The sequence below is a fragment of the Herpailurus yagouaroundi genome, unplaced genomic scaffold, assembly GCF_014898765.1.
Source record: "Herpailurus yagouaroundi ecotype Mexico unplaced genomic scaffold, PumYag 221, whole genome shotgun sequence".
Lineage (NCBI taxonomy): Eukaryota > Metazoa > Chordata > Mammalia > Carnivora > Felidae > Herpailurus > Herpailurus yagouaroundi.
Window position 1 is genome coordinate 17,319,459 of NW_024412452.1, and position 17,519 is coordinate 17,336,977.

Here is a 17,519-nt window from a genome sequence, read left to right on the forward strand (position 1 = left end):
GATTTGTGTTGTTTCAACCACTAAGTTCGTGGCCATTTGTCACAGCAACAATAGGAACCTAATATACAGAAGGATCTAGACACCTAACACTCTAACATTCACCCAACACACACACACACACACACACACACACACACACGGGCACACGCATTCGCACCATTGTAGATTATACACATCATCACCTCCCCAAGTCCCAGGTATTACTCTAGCCTCTACCTAGATTTGGAGCCTCATGGTTCTTGCAGGTATCCACACCAACCTTTCCCCAACGGCTGCCCAAGATAGCCCCCAAAGATCCCTTTCTGGTTCTCAGGCCTGTGGCTCTGAGTCCCTCATCAAAAAAGCTGTGCTTTTTATTAAGCAATTAAGAGAAAGAGCCCTGATTTTCCTGAGCCAAGCCTGAGAGTTCCACAGACGGGTCTCTTATGCAAGATATAAGTACATTATATCAAGATTTGAAAATAGCACAACCCCCTTAAAAACAAATATACAAATAATGTGAACTTCCTCCAAGGAAGCTTGCAAGCAAGGTTTATATAAAAGTAGACCACCCACAGTAGTCTTCTGAGCTGACTATTTGGAGACCACACTTCCCCCAAAGAGAAAAAAGCATTCCTGGCCTCTTTTGGAACCACACTGCCTGCCTTTGGGAAATTTCAGGACCTCAAGTACACGAGGACTTATATCTGGTGGCATCTCTGGACTAAATGAGGAAGGCAGAGACATCCATACAGGATATTCTGAATGCAGTAACCACCTCTGAAACCTGTAGACATAATAGACGCTAAAAGACAGCTGACAGAATCCCAAGGATATATTTCACTGGGCTCAGTTTGACGGCCTCAGTGACAATGTAGTAACTAATTTACAGGATCACTGGAGTTAATAGCCATAGTTCTGCGAAACCATTAGCCTCAGCAAAATGTCCACTGCCCTCTTTCCACTGCCTGGTTCCCATTGATCTCCATGTGGTTTGTGCTGATAAGTGTTAGGAAAAGGAGAAAATAACTTCATGATAGCTCTGGTAGTTTCTAGCGCTCGGGATCTGACCACATAATTCTCCCCTGAGCAGGGGTCATGGAATCAAATGCTTTATGTAGTTGAACAAATGAATTTATAAACTGCCCGAGGGTAGGATGCTTGAATTAGTGCCTTGTTGGAAAATTAACATCTGAACTCCCTATTACATCCTTAGGTGATAATCAACTTTAAATTAGGGATATAGAAAATTGAGAGAGAATTGTGCAAGCAGAGTTGTGCAAACCATGCTAACCAATGGATTTTAAGGATTCTTTCACACAGCCAAAGGAAAATAAAAATGTTTGTGAAAGCCCTGGAAGAGAAATGATTTGTTGAGCAAAGATACCAAGTATCTAGAAAAAGTACATTGCCCCAAACTTAGAGCTTCGTGGAGATCTAATACCCTCTTTAAAAAAAAAAAAAAAAAAGAAAACTCTGGACCTTGCAGACACAATATCAAAGATCAGAACCATGAAGGATAAAATTGCTAGGCCTGGCCATATACAAGAGTTCTAAATTTTGTAGGTCAAAAATATTAAATAAAATTTAAATACATACCATAAGTAGGAGAAATACTTAAAATATACTTGACAGGCAATAGGTTGATATCCTTAACATACAATCACCTCTTCACTGAATTAAAAGACATACCACCAGAAGAGTAAGCAAAAGAAACAAAACCAGAAAAATGAATGGTAAATATATGAATATATAAGTAATATTCAACTTTATTAATCAGGAAGGGCCAATTAAAATGATATGTTTTTCCCATCAGATAAGATTTTTTAAATGGGCAGAGGCTTTCTCACATACAACTGGTAAAAATATAAATTTGACATGATGTTTCTGCAAAGAAATTCTGGAAATATGTTTAAAAACCTCAAAACATGCATTCCTTTTGACTCAATAATCACTTCTAACACTAATAATCTCACTTCCATGAATATATTCTAAGGAAATCATCAGGGATGTGGGCAAAGATATAGACAGCATCTGTAATAGTGAAAAATTAGTAAGTACCTAAATATTTAAAAATAGGGAATATTTCATAAATTATGATAAATAATAAAACACCATGGAGCTACTTAGAGAAATGTGGTAATGCTATATTTATTGACATAGAATAATAGTCATGACATGTTGTTAGATGAAAAAAGGAGGTACAAACAGGATATACAGTGAGAGTCCATTTTAGTGAGAAAAATGATAGACGATAATAGACAGATAGAGACAGATGGATGCATGGATGGGTTGATGAGTGGATGGATGGATGAGTGGATGGATGGATGGGTGGATGGATGTAAAAATAGGAAATAGTGGGAGATGCCACCTTTCTGCTAGGAGGAAATGCCTCTTCTCCATGCAGGTTTCCTTGAGGAAGGGTTACCAATATGCTATCCCAGTCTTTCTCCATCCCCTTTAACTCATTCCATCTCAGAGGATGAGGTGTGGCTTATCTGGTTGGTAAGTCTGGGAAGAATAAGCAAGGTCTGCTTGGCTTGTTCCTCTCCTCTTACCCCTGGAAGTGATCTGGCTGCAGTGAGCACCCAGTCTCCATGCCCGCCAGGCCAGGAGTCTTACCTAGCCAGTCCACCTGTGCCTGCTTGGCTACATCTGTTCAATCCTCAGGTTTAGTCTGCAGCACCGTGTGGCTCTCTTAATTAAGCTTTCCTTTATTAGCAATAAATAAGATGTTCTGGCCTTCGTTTGTACCCTTGACCATATTTCTGATTGCTCTCAACCCAGGTGGGGAAGAAAGGTGGTACTTACTGGATCTCCCCAGAGATTCCAGCATGTATCAATCAGAACTCTGCACGTAAAGTAAACCTTTATCTGGCAAACTGAGGCAAAGAGGCATTTATTAAGAGAATAGGTAGCAGGAATGAGAGGATTGTTTCTATATTAGACAGAAGACTGAAGAACCAGTCTTAGGGAGTTCAGAAAGTAGGACATTAGACAAGAGAGGCCTGGGGAGAGTTCAGGCCAGCATACCACCTCTTCAGTGCTCCTCCCGCTGTCCCTTCCATTCTTGCACACTGTGCTCAAAGCTGAAAGTTTGAGAAAAGAATAGTCAAAGGATGCCTACCCAGTGTCCATTCCCCACTTTCCCCTTCCTAACTGAGCCCAAGGATCCATTGCTCCCCTCTGCTCAGTATTTAAAGAAATGGATCCCACCACCCCCCATTGACCCACCCCATTTCCCTGATCACAGTCCATGAGTAAGCAGGCCACTTGAGCTGGGCCAGCCAGGTAAAGACTTGGAATGCTGCAGGGAACCTCTCTCTGTGTTTGCTCTCCTGATATGGACCAGGAAGCATATGGCCCCAGAGGCTGTTGGCTGTCTTAAATTGCAGCTGACACCACAGAAGCCTAAACAGAGGGACCAACAGAGAGTCACTCAGCCAAACCAACCTGAAGCCAGATGGATGCTGGGCAAGCCCAAATGATCAACGTGTCCCAATTATAAAGAACAAAGAGTGGAACTAGATTCAGACAGACTGGACTTGGGTTTTGGATTTGCCACTTCGTCACTGGTTCATCTGATAAACAGCCTTTCTGAACCTCAGTTTTAGAATCTCTAAAATTTGGATAATAATAGTACTTCCTCCTAGGGTCACCAGAGGATGCAGTGGGATAATCTGTGTAAGGCACTGTGTCTGGCCCATAATAACTGCTGGATACACTGTTACCTTTGTACACCCAAACGGAACAGTAGATGTCCCCGACACCTCTTGTACACCACTTCATATTCTCCCGGCCTCACCTGTCTCCTAGTCCACTCAGACCAGTTCCTACAGCGCCAAAATCAGGCCCACACTCGTCTTTCTTCTGTTTTCTCAATGATGTGCCCACTCAGTGTTCAGGTATGCATGGCCGAGAAATACAGGTGAGGCAATCCCCCAGACAGCAAATGTTCAATGGCAGGGGATGAGAGCCAGTGGGTAGATGCTTCCCCTTTCCTCCTCCCAGACAAATGTCTGGATGCGTATTTCACAGGCAGGGGTTCTCAGGCAGTCAGAGGGGATCAAGCACCCGGAGGCACATAGCAGTGGTCAGATGGACTCCTGCTCTCCCTTCCCTGCTTCGGCCCTCAGTGCCTGGGTGCCTCATTCCTGCTTCCCCTCAAGCTCATCTTTTTGGCAAACCCATGTTGACCTCAGGACATCTCTAAGTGACACATTTCTATGCTCAGTGTTTCTTCTCCTCCCTTCTCCTTTTCTCTATTTCCTAATTGTTCGTGCAAGGAACACTTCCTACTCTCACGATTTAAACAAAAATTGTAATGTTTATTTATTTTTGAAAGAGAGAGAAAGGCAGACTGTGTGGGTAAGGGAGGGGCAGAGAGACAGAATCAGAGGCAGGCTCCAGGCTCTGAGCTGTCAGCACAGAGCCCGATGAAGGGCTCAAACCCACCAACCATGAGATCATGACCTGAGCCAAAGTCAGACACTTAACCGACTGAGCCACCCAGACACCCCCTACTCTCACAATTTTTTAAGTCCTTTTTTCTCCCAAGCTTATGGTCACATCTTCAAGGCTAAGTTTCCTTAGTTATGAAAGCCATATGAAATTAGTTAGGGGAAGGTTTTGGAAACACGACATTAAACATTGCTAGCGAAAAATATACCCAACACAGAGGCATCCTAGGGAGTGGGGCACATAAGGCAGGAGAGAGGGACAGAAGTTATTCTTCCTCCATGCTCTACAGCCAGCTCTGAGACACTTTCTTAGAAAGGGGAGAGTCCTGTGGAGAGAGAAGGGAGCCTGGGAACAAGGATGGAGAGAGGGTATCTGCCTTCCTTTGTTCTGCAGCCTGGCTCCCTGAGGTGGGACTGAGGAGCAGGGCCCCCTTCTGTTTCAGGCCTTCTGTTCATCGGAGGTGCTAACTGGCTGGCAGGCCCAGGTAAAAAGACAGACTCCGAGGGAAGCAGAAGCAGACGGGGAAAGGTGACAAACGAGGTGTGAAGGCCCCTCACAGAGCTGGAGAGAGCCATTTGCCTGTGGCTGGATGGGCAATTGGAAACAAGCACTGAGCGACACAGGTCTGTGTTAAGGAGCAGGAACGTGGCTCTGGTGGCTCGTAAAAGCAGGAGGCCCTGGGGAAGAATGCAGAAAGGCCCACTTTCACTGTCCACTTCACTAAGTAGAGTGTCGGCCCCTGCTGTTTCAGTGTCTGCCTGCCACCTGAGGACCAAATCACTGGATCCCAGGATGTGACCCAGGCTCAGGGCACCTCCCCTTCCTCCCATGTTGGCCTGGCTGGATGGTGGAGAGAAGCACGCCCCAGTACCCAGGGCTGCCAGGCAGCTTGCTGGGCTGGCGGTTCAGAGAGAGGCAGGTGGGGGGGGGGGACTCAACGGGGTGCCCCAGGATTTGATAACAAGGTTAGTTTCTGAAGCAAGCAGGTAAAATCCTCATAGAGCAGCACAAAAGGATGAGAGAAGCCCCCAGAGCCCCACCTCCTAAATCCAGCTAAGTCTCTCAAAGTATAACCAACATGGGTACTCTTTTCTAATTCCCACCAATTACCTTTTTTATTGTGTTAAAAAAACGCATGATATAAAATCTTCCATCTTAACCATTTTAATTATACAGTACATGTGTGTTAACCGGATGCACATCTTTGCACAACAGATCTCTCTGGAAACTTTTCATCTTGCAAACCTAAAACTCCACACCCTTTGAATGACATCTCCCTTTTCCCCCCTCTCCCAGCCCCTGGGAGCCAACATGCTACTTTCTGTTTCTAACGGTTTGACTATTCTAGAGATCTCATTTAAGTGGAAATCATACAGTATTCGCCTTCTTGTGACTTCCTTATTCCTCTTAACATACGGTCTTCAAGGTCCATTTATGTTGTAGCAGAGGACAGGATTTCCTTCTTTTTGAGTCTGAATAATATTCCACTGTACGTGCAACGAGTGATTTTGCTGCACCACTTTCCTGGTGAATGGTGAGAAGGAACGGACTTGCGAAAATCCACCTGTGCTGATCCAGCCGCTGGAGGGAGAAAGAGACAGTGCCTTTGGCTAGCTCAGATATTTGACTCATCTATTTGTTCGTGGATATATTCATGTATCAAGTATATATCAAGAACTACCACTTCCCCAGGTCCTTGATGTGTGAGAGAAAACAGACTGAGTCTCCACCTTCGTGAAGCTTCCAGCCCAGTGTGGGGGCAAACACAGACCAATGAGCCCCCAAATGCCCCAGCCCAATGCCATAGTGAGAGGAGTACTGGGTGTGGAGGGAGCCCAAAAGGAAGGCAACTCCCTGGGCTCAGTGGGGGGCGGGGGGGGGGGTCACGATTCACCAGGCAATGAGACGGGGGTGAGCACTGAAGTGGAAACACCTGCAGGTAGAAATGTTCAAAGGACCAAGAGAACACACCAGGTGTGACGTAATAGGGACGGTACCACTACAAACTACCCTTGCTCAAAAAAGACTTGAATCTAATCAGATCTCTAGGTCAGGGCTATTCAACCTTAGCACTGTACATGTCTGGAGCCAGATGATTCTCTGTTGCAAAGAGGAAGGGCCTGCCCTGTGTACTGTAGGATGTTCAGCAGCCTCCTTGACCTCTACCCACTGGATGCCAGTAGCACCCACCCAGTCATGACAACCAAAAAATGTCTCCACATATTGCCAAATGCCCTTTCAGGAGCAAAACTGCTCCCAGTTAAGAAGGACTAGTGTACCTGAAAAATGTAGAAATAGTGAAGACCTCAGGAGTGGTTTGATCAGGGCTCTGGCTTTGTTTCTCTGAGTTTCCTTCATGAATTGCCCTCTCTCTTCTGTCAGCATCATCTGATATCTGGCTTTCTTCAAGGTATCAAAGTGGCTACAGCAGCTCTGAACCTCACAACTACATATGTTGACCAGAAAAATTGTTTCTTCCCCCCAATCACTGAACAAAGGACTGATTTTGCTCTTACTAAGTTAACTTAAATCCTTTCCTATCCCAATCTCCTTTCCTGTCCCAATCACTGTGGTCAGAGGAAGCTCTGTACTGACTGCTTGAGTTACTATTTTGTGTCTATCCTTCAATCAATTCATTCATTTATTTTAAAAATACTGAATGCCTACTATTAGAGCCACCTATGAATCCTTACAGTAAATTCTCTCTTCTATTTAAGCTGGTTTGAGGAGCGTTCTGTTATTTGCAACCAATAAAAAGGCATTAAAGAAGATACAGACCACATATGGAGCATTTTAAGAAAGGGGGCTGACAATCAGAATAACCCTCGAATCAGTCCTAATGCAACCAGTATACTGACTAAGCAAGGTGTCTGGATTATAGTGATAAAAGCAGTATCATTTGTTTTCTCCCACAATCACTTTAAATTTTATTTAGAAAAGTATCACCTCCCAGGGACACCTGGCTGGCTCAGTTGGTAGACCATGCAACTCTTGATCTCAAGGTCATGAGTTCAAGCCCCACACTGGGCGTGGAGTCTACCTACTTAAAAACAAAAAGAAGAAGAAAGAAAAAAGTTTAAAAAGAGAAAGAAAAATACCACCCCCTTCCTCAGATAAAAATGCCACCACTTTTTTTCCCACTCGTAAATCAGAGACAATCCTAAGTCACCATAAATCCCAAATTGAAAGGAAGTCTCAACTTGAAAGGAAGGATGCCCAGTAAGCATTTGGGATATACTTACACGAAGTAATATTTAGAATATACTTATACTAAAAAAACAAGTATTCGTTGTTTCTCCAAAATTCAAACTTAACTGGCAATCTTGTCTTTTGTCTGACAGCCCAACCACAGAGTTGTTTGAGTATCCTTACAACATGGCAGCTGGCTTCCCCAGAGCAAGCCATCCAAGAGAAAGAACAAGGAGGAAGTCGCAACACGTTCTACGACCTAGTCTTGGAGATTTCACCCTTTTACTTCCACCAAATTCTACATTCATTAAAAACATATCTCAATGTCCAGCCCACACCCAAGCAGAAGCTAAATAAGCATCATATCTTAAAAGGAGAAGTATTATAAGAACTTGTGAACATGCTAAGCCACAACAATCTCACATCTTCTTTCTTTTCCAGGCAGCCTCCCATCTGGTCCTTGCAACACACTCACACATCTTGTGACCTACAATCTTGAGGTCTGGGGACCAATCCCCACACAACAGTGCTCTCCTGACTCTGCCAAAAGCAGTCAGACAGCATTGTCTGGCCCCTTGGTTTCCAGGGGGCACCAATCCTCTGTGTCGCCCCATGGAAATCACCTTTCAAAGTTCTCCTAGTGGTCTCCAGCCTGGGGTTTGAGGAAAGCACCCTCAACTTCTCCTCAAAAAAAGGAATTTGGGGACCTTGACACAGCAACAGCTCTCTCCAAAGAAATCCCTTCAGCAAGCCTTGTTCTTTTCTTTCTCTCCTCACTCACTACTTTTTAAGGACATTGAAAGGTCAAGAAGAGTGTTCCCAGAGATTTCCTTTGAAGACAATGCAGAACTGTCTCCCACTCGCTTTGCCAGGAAAAGTCCTGATCTAACATCTTTCATATTGGTACGTAAGAGTACTTAATTCAGGATAAAGAAAGCACCCCAAATCAGAAAAAGTGATGGTGTATTCACAAATCCTATGAATAAGACTGGCCTTTGGATTTGAGAAAATCTTAAATTAGACACTCAGTGTGCATCATATGGGGGAAACATTTCCAGATACATTAAGCCAGTAAAAAAAAAATTAAAAACTGGAGAACTTGTAAGTGGATATTTAACTAATATTGAATAATAGAAAAACATCTAAAATTAAAGGCAGGAGTGGGGGGGGAAGTACAGAGCAGAAGATCATTAGCTTAACAGTTCTTTTTAACTAAAACACTTAATAGACATTGAGGACTGGCTGCTAAATTGAAAATCCTCTCCTAGGATCAGAAGAAAACAATCTATGTGTTATATGACAGACCAAGAAATGGCTTCCTGTAATATTCCATGAGTCACCTTGAACAGAATCTAGCAGAGCATATTTTAAGCTCTGCAGAAATTGAAAATCATATGAAAATCATATTTATAATTAACACAGCCAGAGAACAGGCTATATCTTTGCTCATTCATTTCACAAAAGCTATTATGAACCCAGATTTTGCCCAGTACTGTTCCAGGCTCATGGGCCTGGATGGTGAAACAGACCGTGGTCACTCCCATATTTATTTTACCTTCTTTGGAGGCAAAGTGACAATAAGTAAGTGCAGAAATTAACGTATTTTTTCACATTGTGAGAAACTGCATTGTATTTTTATGACTGAGAATGGTTTTCACTGAACTATGTTTTCACCATTTAGCAGGGGAACCAGTTGAAAGCTGTGGTTTTCAACATTGGATGCACTCTGGACCACTGTGGGAAGTCTCAAAACACTGATGCCTGGGCTCACGCCCAGAGATTCCAAAATAATTTGTCTAGGGTATTGCCTGAATACAGGATTTAAAAAAAAAAAAAAAAAAAAAATCTCTTCAGGTGATTCTAATGCGAAGCCAGACTGAGAACCACTGAAAAAGGTATTTAAAGAAATGGCCACTAGATGTCGCTGTCTCCAAAGTTTTGAAGAGGAACAGGCCTCCAGGACTGTTTAATCAATGACTAAATTCCTACATAGATACGTTTTCTTTTGCCAGAAATTGGACACCAGGAAAATTTCAACAATAAATATTCTTCAGTTTCTCTTTGAAATGAAGCAAGTCACACAAAATCCAAGTGTATTAGTCTTGTACAGCTGCCATAACAAAATACCACAGACAGTAGCTGGAACAACAGAAATTTATTTTCTCACAGTTCTGAAAGCTGGAAGTCCAAGATCAAGTCATCAGCAGGGCTGGTTTCTTTTAAGGTCTCTCTCCTTGTCTGGTATATAGCCACCTTCTCCCTGAGTCCTCCCATGGTCATCCCTCTATGTTTGTGTCTTAATCTCTTCTTATAAGGATACCAGTCATATTGGATGAGAGCCCACCCTAAAGACCATGTTTTAATTTAATCACCTCTTTAAAGGATATATCTCCAGATACGTCATATTCTGAGGTACCAGGCTTCAGCATATTTTGAAGGAATACAATTCCACCAATTACACCAAGAAATCAAAACCAAAACCAATCCAGTTGATTAATTGCCAAAGAAGACCAGTTTCCTAACCATCAAGAGCTCTACAGATCTCTCACATGACGACCATGGAGAGATAGTTGACCTTTTTCTTTTTAAAGTCTCCTTTCCACACCTGTTACTTAGTTTTAATCCAAAGTTTTCTAAATACTCCCCACACATTTAAATTTAAAGTATTCATCAGGTTATTTAACCCTATTTCCTGAACGAAGGCACTTAAGCTTAAAAAAAAGAAAAAAAAAAAAAGCTGGAAGGAGACAAGATGGTGGAACAGCATGGAAGGTTTTTTTTGCCTCTCACGTCCATGAAATACTGCCAGATCAACACTAAACCATCCTGCACACCTAGAAAACTGATTTCAGGATTAACACAACAATCTGCACATCCTAAACCACAGAACTCAGCAGGTGCGTAGCACTGAGATGTGAACTGGGGGAGAGAGAAACCACGGAAGGCAGGGAGCTGTTTTTGCTTGTGAAGAGAGGACAGAGACGGGGGGAGAACACAGGAAAAGCACCCCCCCCCCAAAAGCAGATGGAGAGAAACTGCAAAAGTGGAAACAGCCGCAGGGACTGAACTAAAAAGGGAGAAAGGAGAAAGGAGAGGGTTTAAATTCCATTAAGACTCTATAAACAAGGGGAGCACAGAGTCTGAAACTCCACAGCTCCAAACCTAGCGGTGCTCTGGTGGGAAGGGCAAATCCTCAGGAGTAGAGTGAGGTCTGGGGGTCCTCGGGCCACACAGGGACAGGCGGTTCCCCTGCTGGGAGGACATCTGGTAGAGGCTGTGTGGGCCCCGCCGCCAGGCAAAGGCCCCAGTGGACCCGGGAGAACAACCACATTCGCTGGTGCTGGAACAAAGTCATTAAGGGTGAAGCCTGGTGCCAGATGTGTGTTGTGATTTTCTGTAATCCCTGAAATGCGGCTGCTACACGATCCCATGAACTTTTTCTGGGGCGGGCTGGCACCCAGCCACAGTCTCTAGGCATCAGCAGCAGCACGGTCCCACAGACATTCCTGGGCGTGTCCAGCACCTGGCCATTGCTCGATGAGACCCTCCCCCAGAAGGTGTGAGCGGGTCAAAGCCACAGTCCCTCAGAAGTGAGGGGTCGAGAAACACAGCCATGTCTGAGATAAAACTCAGGAGGGAAGTGCCGCCTGGCAACCTGACGGCTTGGTCACGGACAGTGTAAAAGCGGGAAGTGGACGGAAGCCGGAGACAGAGAACGGTGTGTGATTGCTGATCTGGGAGAACAGAGTTCAGATACTGGAGACTGGGTAGCTGGGTGAAGCCATTTTCACCCCTCCTGCACATGCAGATACACACCTACAAGCGCCACAATGATCCACGCCAGTAAGATAAGCAGCGCCATCTAGTGGAGAATGGAGCCTTTGCACTAAGCCCCGCCCAACTGGGCCAACCTCCCTCTTCAGGAACACAAGTCTCTCTGCCTGCTTAGTTTATGGACTATAAATTGCTCCATAGTTTGACTTCTACAGGAAAATGATGTAATTTCAATCGTATTTCAGTCCGTTCACTGGTCCATCTATTTAATTTTCTCTTTTGTTTCTCTTTTTTGTTTCTTTTCTTTTTCTTGAATACAGAAAGAGAAAAAATTTATTTTTATTTTGTTTTTATTAAAAATATTATCTTTTAATTTTTCTACTATATTCTTTATTTCTTTGTAAATTTTTCAAATTCTATTTTACTTCCATCATTTCATTTTATTCTATTTCATTGTATTCATTTTCTCAAATTTTCAAACGTGTTCCTTTTTTTCTTTTCTTCTCTTTTTTTTATTTTTTCTCCCCCACCTCCTCTTTTTTTCTCTAATCTATCAAGCTCCTTTCAACAACCAGACCAAAACACGCCTAGGATTTAGCATCATTTATTTGATATTTTTGTGGGTGTGTGTTGTTTTAACTTTTTAATTTTAATGCTTTTTTACCTCATTAATTCCTTTTCTCCCTTCAAAATGATGAAATGAAGGAATTCACCTCAAAAGAAAGAGCAGGAAGAAATGACAGCCAGGGACTTGATCAACACAGATACAAGCAAGATGTCTGAACCAAAATTTAGACTCACAATAATAAGAATACTAGCTGGAGTAAAAAATAGATTATAATCCCATTCTGTGAAGATAAAAGAAGTAAAATCTAATCAGGATGAAATAAAAAATGCTATAACTGAGCTGCAATCTCCAAGGATGACATGGTGGCAAGGATGGATGAAGCAGAGCAGAGAATCACTGATATAGAGGACACACTTAGGGAGAATAATGAGGCAGAAAAAAAGAGGGAGACTAAGGCAAAAGAGCACAATTTAAGAAGTAATCAGTGACTCATTAAAAAGGAACATCAGAATCAAAGAGGTCCCAGAAGATGAAGAGAGAGAAAAAAAGGGTAGAAGGGTTATGTGAGCAAATCATCATAGCAGAAAACTTTCCTAACCTGGGGAAAGACACAGACATCAACATCCAGGAAGCACAGAGGACTCCCATTGGATTCAACAAAAACCGACCATCAACAAGGCATATCATAGTCACATTCACAAAATACTCAGGCAAGGAAAGAATCATGAAAGCAGCAAGAGAAAAACAGTCCTTAACCTACAAGGTTAGACACATCAGGTTTGCAACAGACCTATCCACAGAAACTTGGCAGGCCAGAAAGGAGTGGGAGGATATATTCAATGTGCTGAATTGGAAAAACACGCAGCCAAGAATTCTTTATCCAGCAACGCTGTCATTCAAAATAGGAAGATTAGGGGCGCCTGGGTGGCACAGTCGGTTAAGTGTCCGACTTCAGCCAGGTCACGATCCCGCGGTCCATGAGTTCGAGCCCCGCGTCAGGATCTGGGCTGATGGCTCGGAGCCTGGAGCCTGTTTCCGATTCTGTGTCTCCCTCTCTCTCTGCCCCTCCCCCGTTCATGCTCTGTCTCTCTCTGTCCCAAAAATAAATTTAAAAAAAACGTTGAAAAAATTAAAAAAAAAAAATAGGAAGATTAAAAGTTTCCCAAACAAAAATTAAAGGAATCCATGACCACTAAATCAGCCCTGCAAGAAATTTTAAGGGGGACTCTCTGAGGGGAGAAAAAATGAGGGAAAAAATAAATAAATAAAGACCAAAAGCAACAAAGACTAGAAAGGACCCCCAGAGAACACCACCAGACACTCCAACTCTACAAGAAATATAATGGCAATAAATTCATATCTTTCAGTACTCACTCTAAACATCAATGGACTAAATGCTCCAATCAAAAGACATAGGGTAACAGAATGGATAAGAAAACAAGATCCATCTCTATGCTGTTTACAAGAGACCCACTTTAGACCTAAAGACACCTTCAGATTGAAAGTAAGGGGATGGAGAACCATCTCATGCTAATGGTCAACAAAAGAAAGTTGGAGCAGCCATACTTCTATCAATCTAGACTTCGAAATAAAGACTGTAACAAGAGATGAAGGGCATTATATCATTATTAAGGGGTCTATCCACAAAAAAGACCTAACAATTGTAAATACTTATGGTCCAAATGTGGAGCACCCAAATACATAAATCAATTAATCACAAACATAAAGAAGCTCATTGATAATAAAACCATAATAGTAGGGACTTCAATACCCAACTTACAACAATGGACAGATCATCTAAACAGAAAATCAACAAGGAAACAATGGCTTTGAATGACACACTGGACCAGATGGACTTAACAGATATATTCAGAACATTTCATCCTAAAACAGCAGAATATATATTCTTCTCTAGTGCACATGGAACGTTCTCCAGAATAGATCACATACTGGGACACAAATCAGCCCTCAACAAGTACAAAAAGATCGAGATCATACCGTGCATATTTTCAGACCACAATGCTGTGAAACTCGAAATGAACCACAAGAAAAAATCTGGAAAGATTAAAAAAAAAAAAAAAAAGCAACAGTCTGAGAGAAAGGGAACAGAGTGATATATTTTATATATTGATTGTTGTGGTAGTAAACTATGTTCTCAATATTATTTTTACAATACAAGAGAGGCATATGCATTGGAGAAAAATTAGAAAATACGATACAAAAAATGTTAAGTCATCCAAAACTCCACTACCAAAGTAACACTGAGAATATGTTCATTAAGATCTTTCCGGGGCGCCTGGGTGGCTCAGTCGGTTGGGCGTCCGACTTCAGCTCAGGTCACGATCTCACGGTCCATGAGTTCGAGCCCCGCGTCGGGCTCTGGGCTGATGGCTCGGAGCCCAGAGCCTGCTTCCGATTCTGTGTCTCCCTCTCTCTCTGCCCCTCCCCCGTTCATGCTCTGTCTCTCTCTGTCTCAAAAATAAACGTTAAAAAAAATTTTTTTTTTAAAAAAAGATCTTTCCTCACTGTGTATATGTGTGTGTGCCCTCAGAAAGGGATACATATGTTCTTGGGACCGGCTTTTCTTGACATAACAAAATACCCTGAGCACTTTCTCATGCCAGTATTAATGCAGAGAAGACTTGAGAGAAGGGGATCCATAATAATTTTATATGTTTATGTATTTATTTAGATAAAAGTTATACAAGTACATAATTTAAATTGCAAACAATGGTGGAAGATATAAACAAAAAGAAAAACTCCCTTTCTCCCCTCTAGCTCCATCCTCACCACCCCCCGCAAACTCTTCATTCTAAGATAAAACATTAAATTAGGACTGTCCTGGAACTCCATGCAGTTTAAACTCCATGTCCTGTAAAGATGCCACTGTGTTAGAGCTGTATGCTGAAGAATTGTGATTTAGGGTTGCCAAAGTCCTCATCTACCACAGAAAGTTAAAAAAAGAAGAAAAAGAATGCCTACAGCTGCCTGTCAGGGTGTCTGAATCCCACCACCAAAGTCACCCCTTTGGAGCCTTCTGGATACTCTTTCCCTTTAAGGTTGTTATGATGGCTGCCTCAGAGGTATGATTCTTATGACAGTTAACACACTCCCACACACTTTTCCTCTGGTGAAATCATTCCTGTCCATTGAACACGATGCAAGAGAAGGTTCTAGAACGGTGCCCCCCAATAAAATAGCCACTAGAAGTATACAGCTGTTTAAAGTAGTTAAAAAGTTTAGCAGAACCATGGAGGCTGGCACCCCCTTTCTGTATGCCCTTGCTATTACTGAGGAACAACTGATCCCACGCACAGAGGATGGACCTCAGCTGTCCAGGGATGTGGCTGGAAAGATGCTGGGGAAGCCATGGATCTTTTCACAATGCCTACCGCCAACTCAGTCCCCAGGACTCTCTTTAAAACCAATCTGCCACATCTCAATTTGCATTTTCGTGGAAGAGGAACCATTTAGGACTGCATCAGAATGGTGTGTGCACAACCAAGCCAGACTAGCAAGAAGGGACCTCCTGCTAGTAGGAGCTCCCAACTACAAATCCCAACCCAACTCCTCCTCCATATCCTGCCCTCACACAGCTTTAAAGAACCTGAACCAAGACCCCATGACCCTCTTCCTCTCAGCCCCAAACCCTAGCTGGAGTCACATGCCCAGACCAGAAATGAACTTGCCCACCTACTGATGGAATGGAAGAAAGTCTTCCACAGGTGCCAAAATCCCTCTGCAAAGGAGGACCAGGAGCAATCCCAGCTTTATCAAGAAAGTCACACTGAGCCCTTGTGTGAGTGATTTACTCAGAAAAGAGGATGTCACACACCAAAAACAAATGAAAATAGCTTCAGAATATGGAGCAAAAGAGAGATTTTCCCAAGATTTCCTGGCAGGAATGTGTCTAAATTACTACCCCCCAAAAAATCTCATGACAGCCATCCCCATACTGGTTCAGAAGCACCAACAACACAGCAAGCTCTCCTGAACTTCAAGCTGCTGCATGCTATACGGGGCACTTGGAGAAACCAAGTACCTTTCACAAAAGCTAAAACAAACCAAACACCTCCCCCTAGCAGCTTCTCACATGCACATGCAGACACTCAACTCAGTGTTTTCACAGCAAATGCCATACGTGCTGGGAAAAGTTTCTTCTGAGTTTCAGCGCAAGCCAGCGGCATGTGGCCCCTGTGAGTTCAGCAACACAGTTAATGTCTCAGAGGAAGCGTGCCTCGGAGATGCCGAGCCTTAGGGCAGGATGCCTTCAGCAGCCATGTGGCGGCCGCCTCTTCCATCAAGGAGAGAACGGAAGCCAAAGAGGAAAAGAAACACCTGGTGGTCAGAGCTAGTTACTGGCAGAGCCAGAAGCAGAACCCAGGAGACAACTTCTGACTAAGCAATTCCCGCTACCCCGCACTGCGCCCATCACCTGGAGAGGAGATGGAGAAATGTTGGAGGACATTTTATATTCCTACTTGATTGAGCCCAGATTTCTTTCAAGAGAAGCAATTTTTTTTTCTGAAACTGGCGCTGTCCAAAGCACCCCACATATGCTTACTGGAAACATTAAGCACCCAGCCATGGACAAGTGAGGGGCCAAGTAGCCAAATGGGGCAGAGTATCCTTCCAGGGGAAATCTGGAGCCCCAATGCCAATGGGAAAGTCAACGCCAAGTTCTTGAGAGAGAGCCTAGAGTGTTACCAGGGAGTCAACCTAATTCCAGGGATATATAGACAGAATGAGGGAAAGGATGGGAGCCTAGGATTAAAGGTAAGGTTGAAATGAGATCAAACGGAGTAGGGAGAGGCAGGACTCTAAGGGGGCACCATTCACATTATAGTCTAAGGACTAGAACGCCCTGGAATTGGGCAGTGCACTGGCTGCCCAACTATAATACATACAATCTTATAATATAATAAACATTGCTCTGAATGCCTTGGAAGTATTTGTGGCTCACCCATGTTGGTCAATGGCTAAGTAGTACAGGATGCTACAACCTGACTTAAAGATGAGGTCAGGGCAGACACAAGATCTATACACTCCTTGCTAATTTGTAGGCTTACACTAATCTGTCGATTTACATGTATAATTATTGGAGGTTGTTACATTCATAATTATGATTTTAGTATCTTAAACGCAAAACAAATCCAAGAAAGAATGTGTCAGGAAAGATCATTGAGATATTAAAACATCATTTTAAGTCCTGGGAGTCCTTCCTAGCCAAGCCACAGCCTAGCCCTACTGAATTAATGTCATACACTGTGCACCCTGGGAAGGGGAGGCCATCACCACCCAGGTCAGAGAAGTCATTGTTGCAGCTTCAACTTAGAGTTTTTAAGATGAATAAAGAGACAGTAGTCTTCTTTTAATTTTTTTTTTTTAATGTTCAGTTTTGAGAGAGAGAGAGACAGAGCGAGAGCAGGGGAGGGATGGAGAGAGAGAGGGAGACAGAATCCAAAGCAGACTCCAGGTTCTAAGCTGTCAGCACAGAGCCTGATGTAGGACCTGAACCCACAAACTGCAAGATCTTGACCTGAGCCGA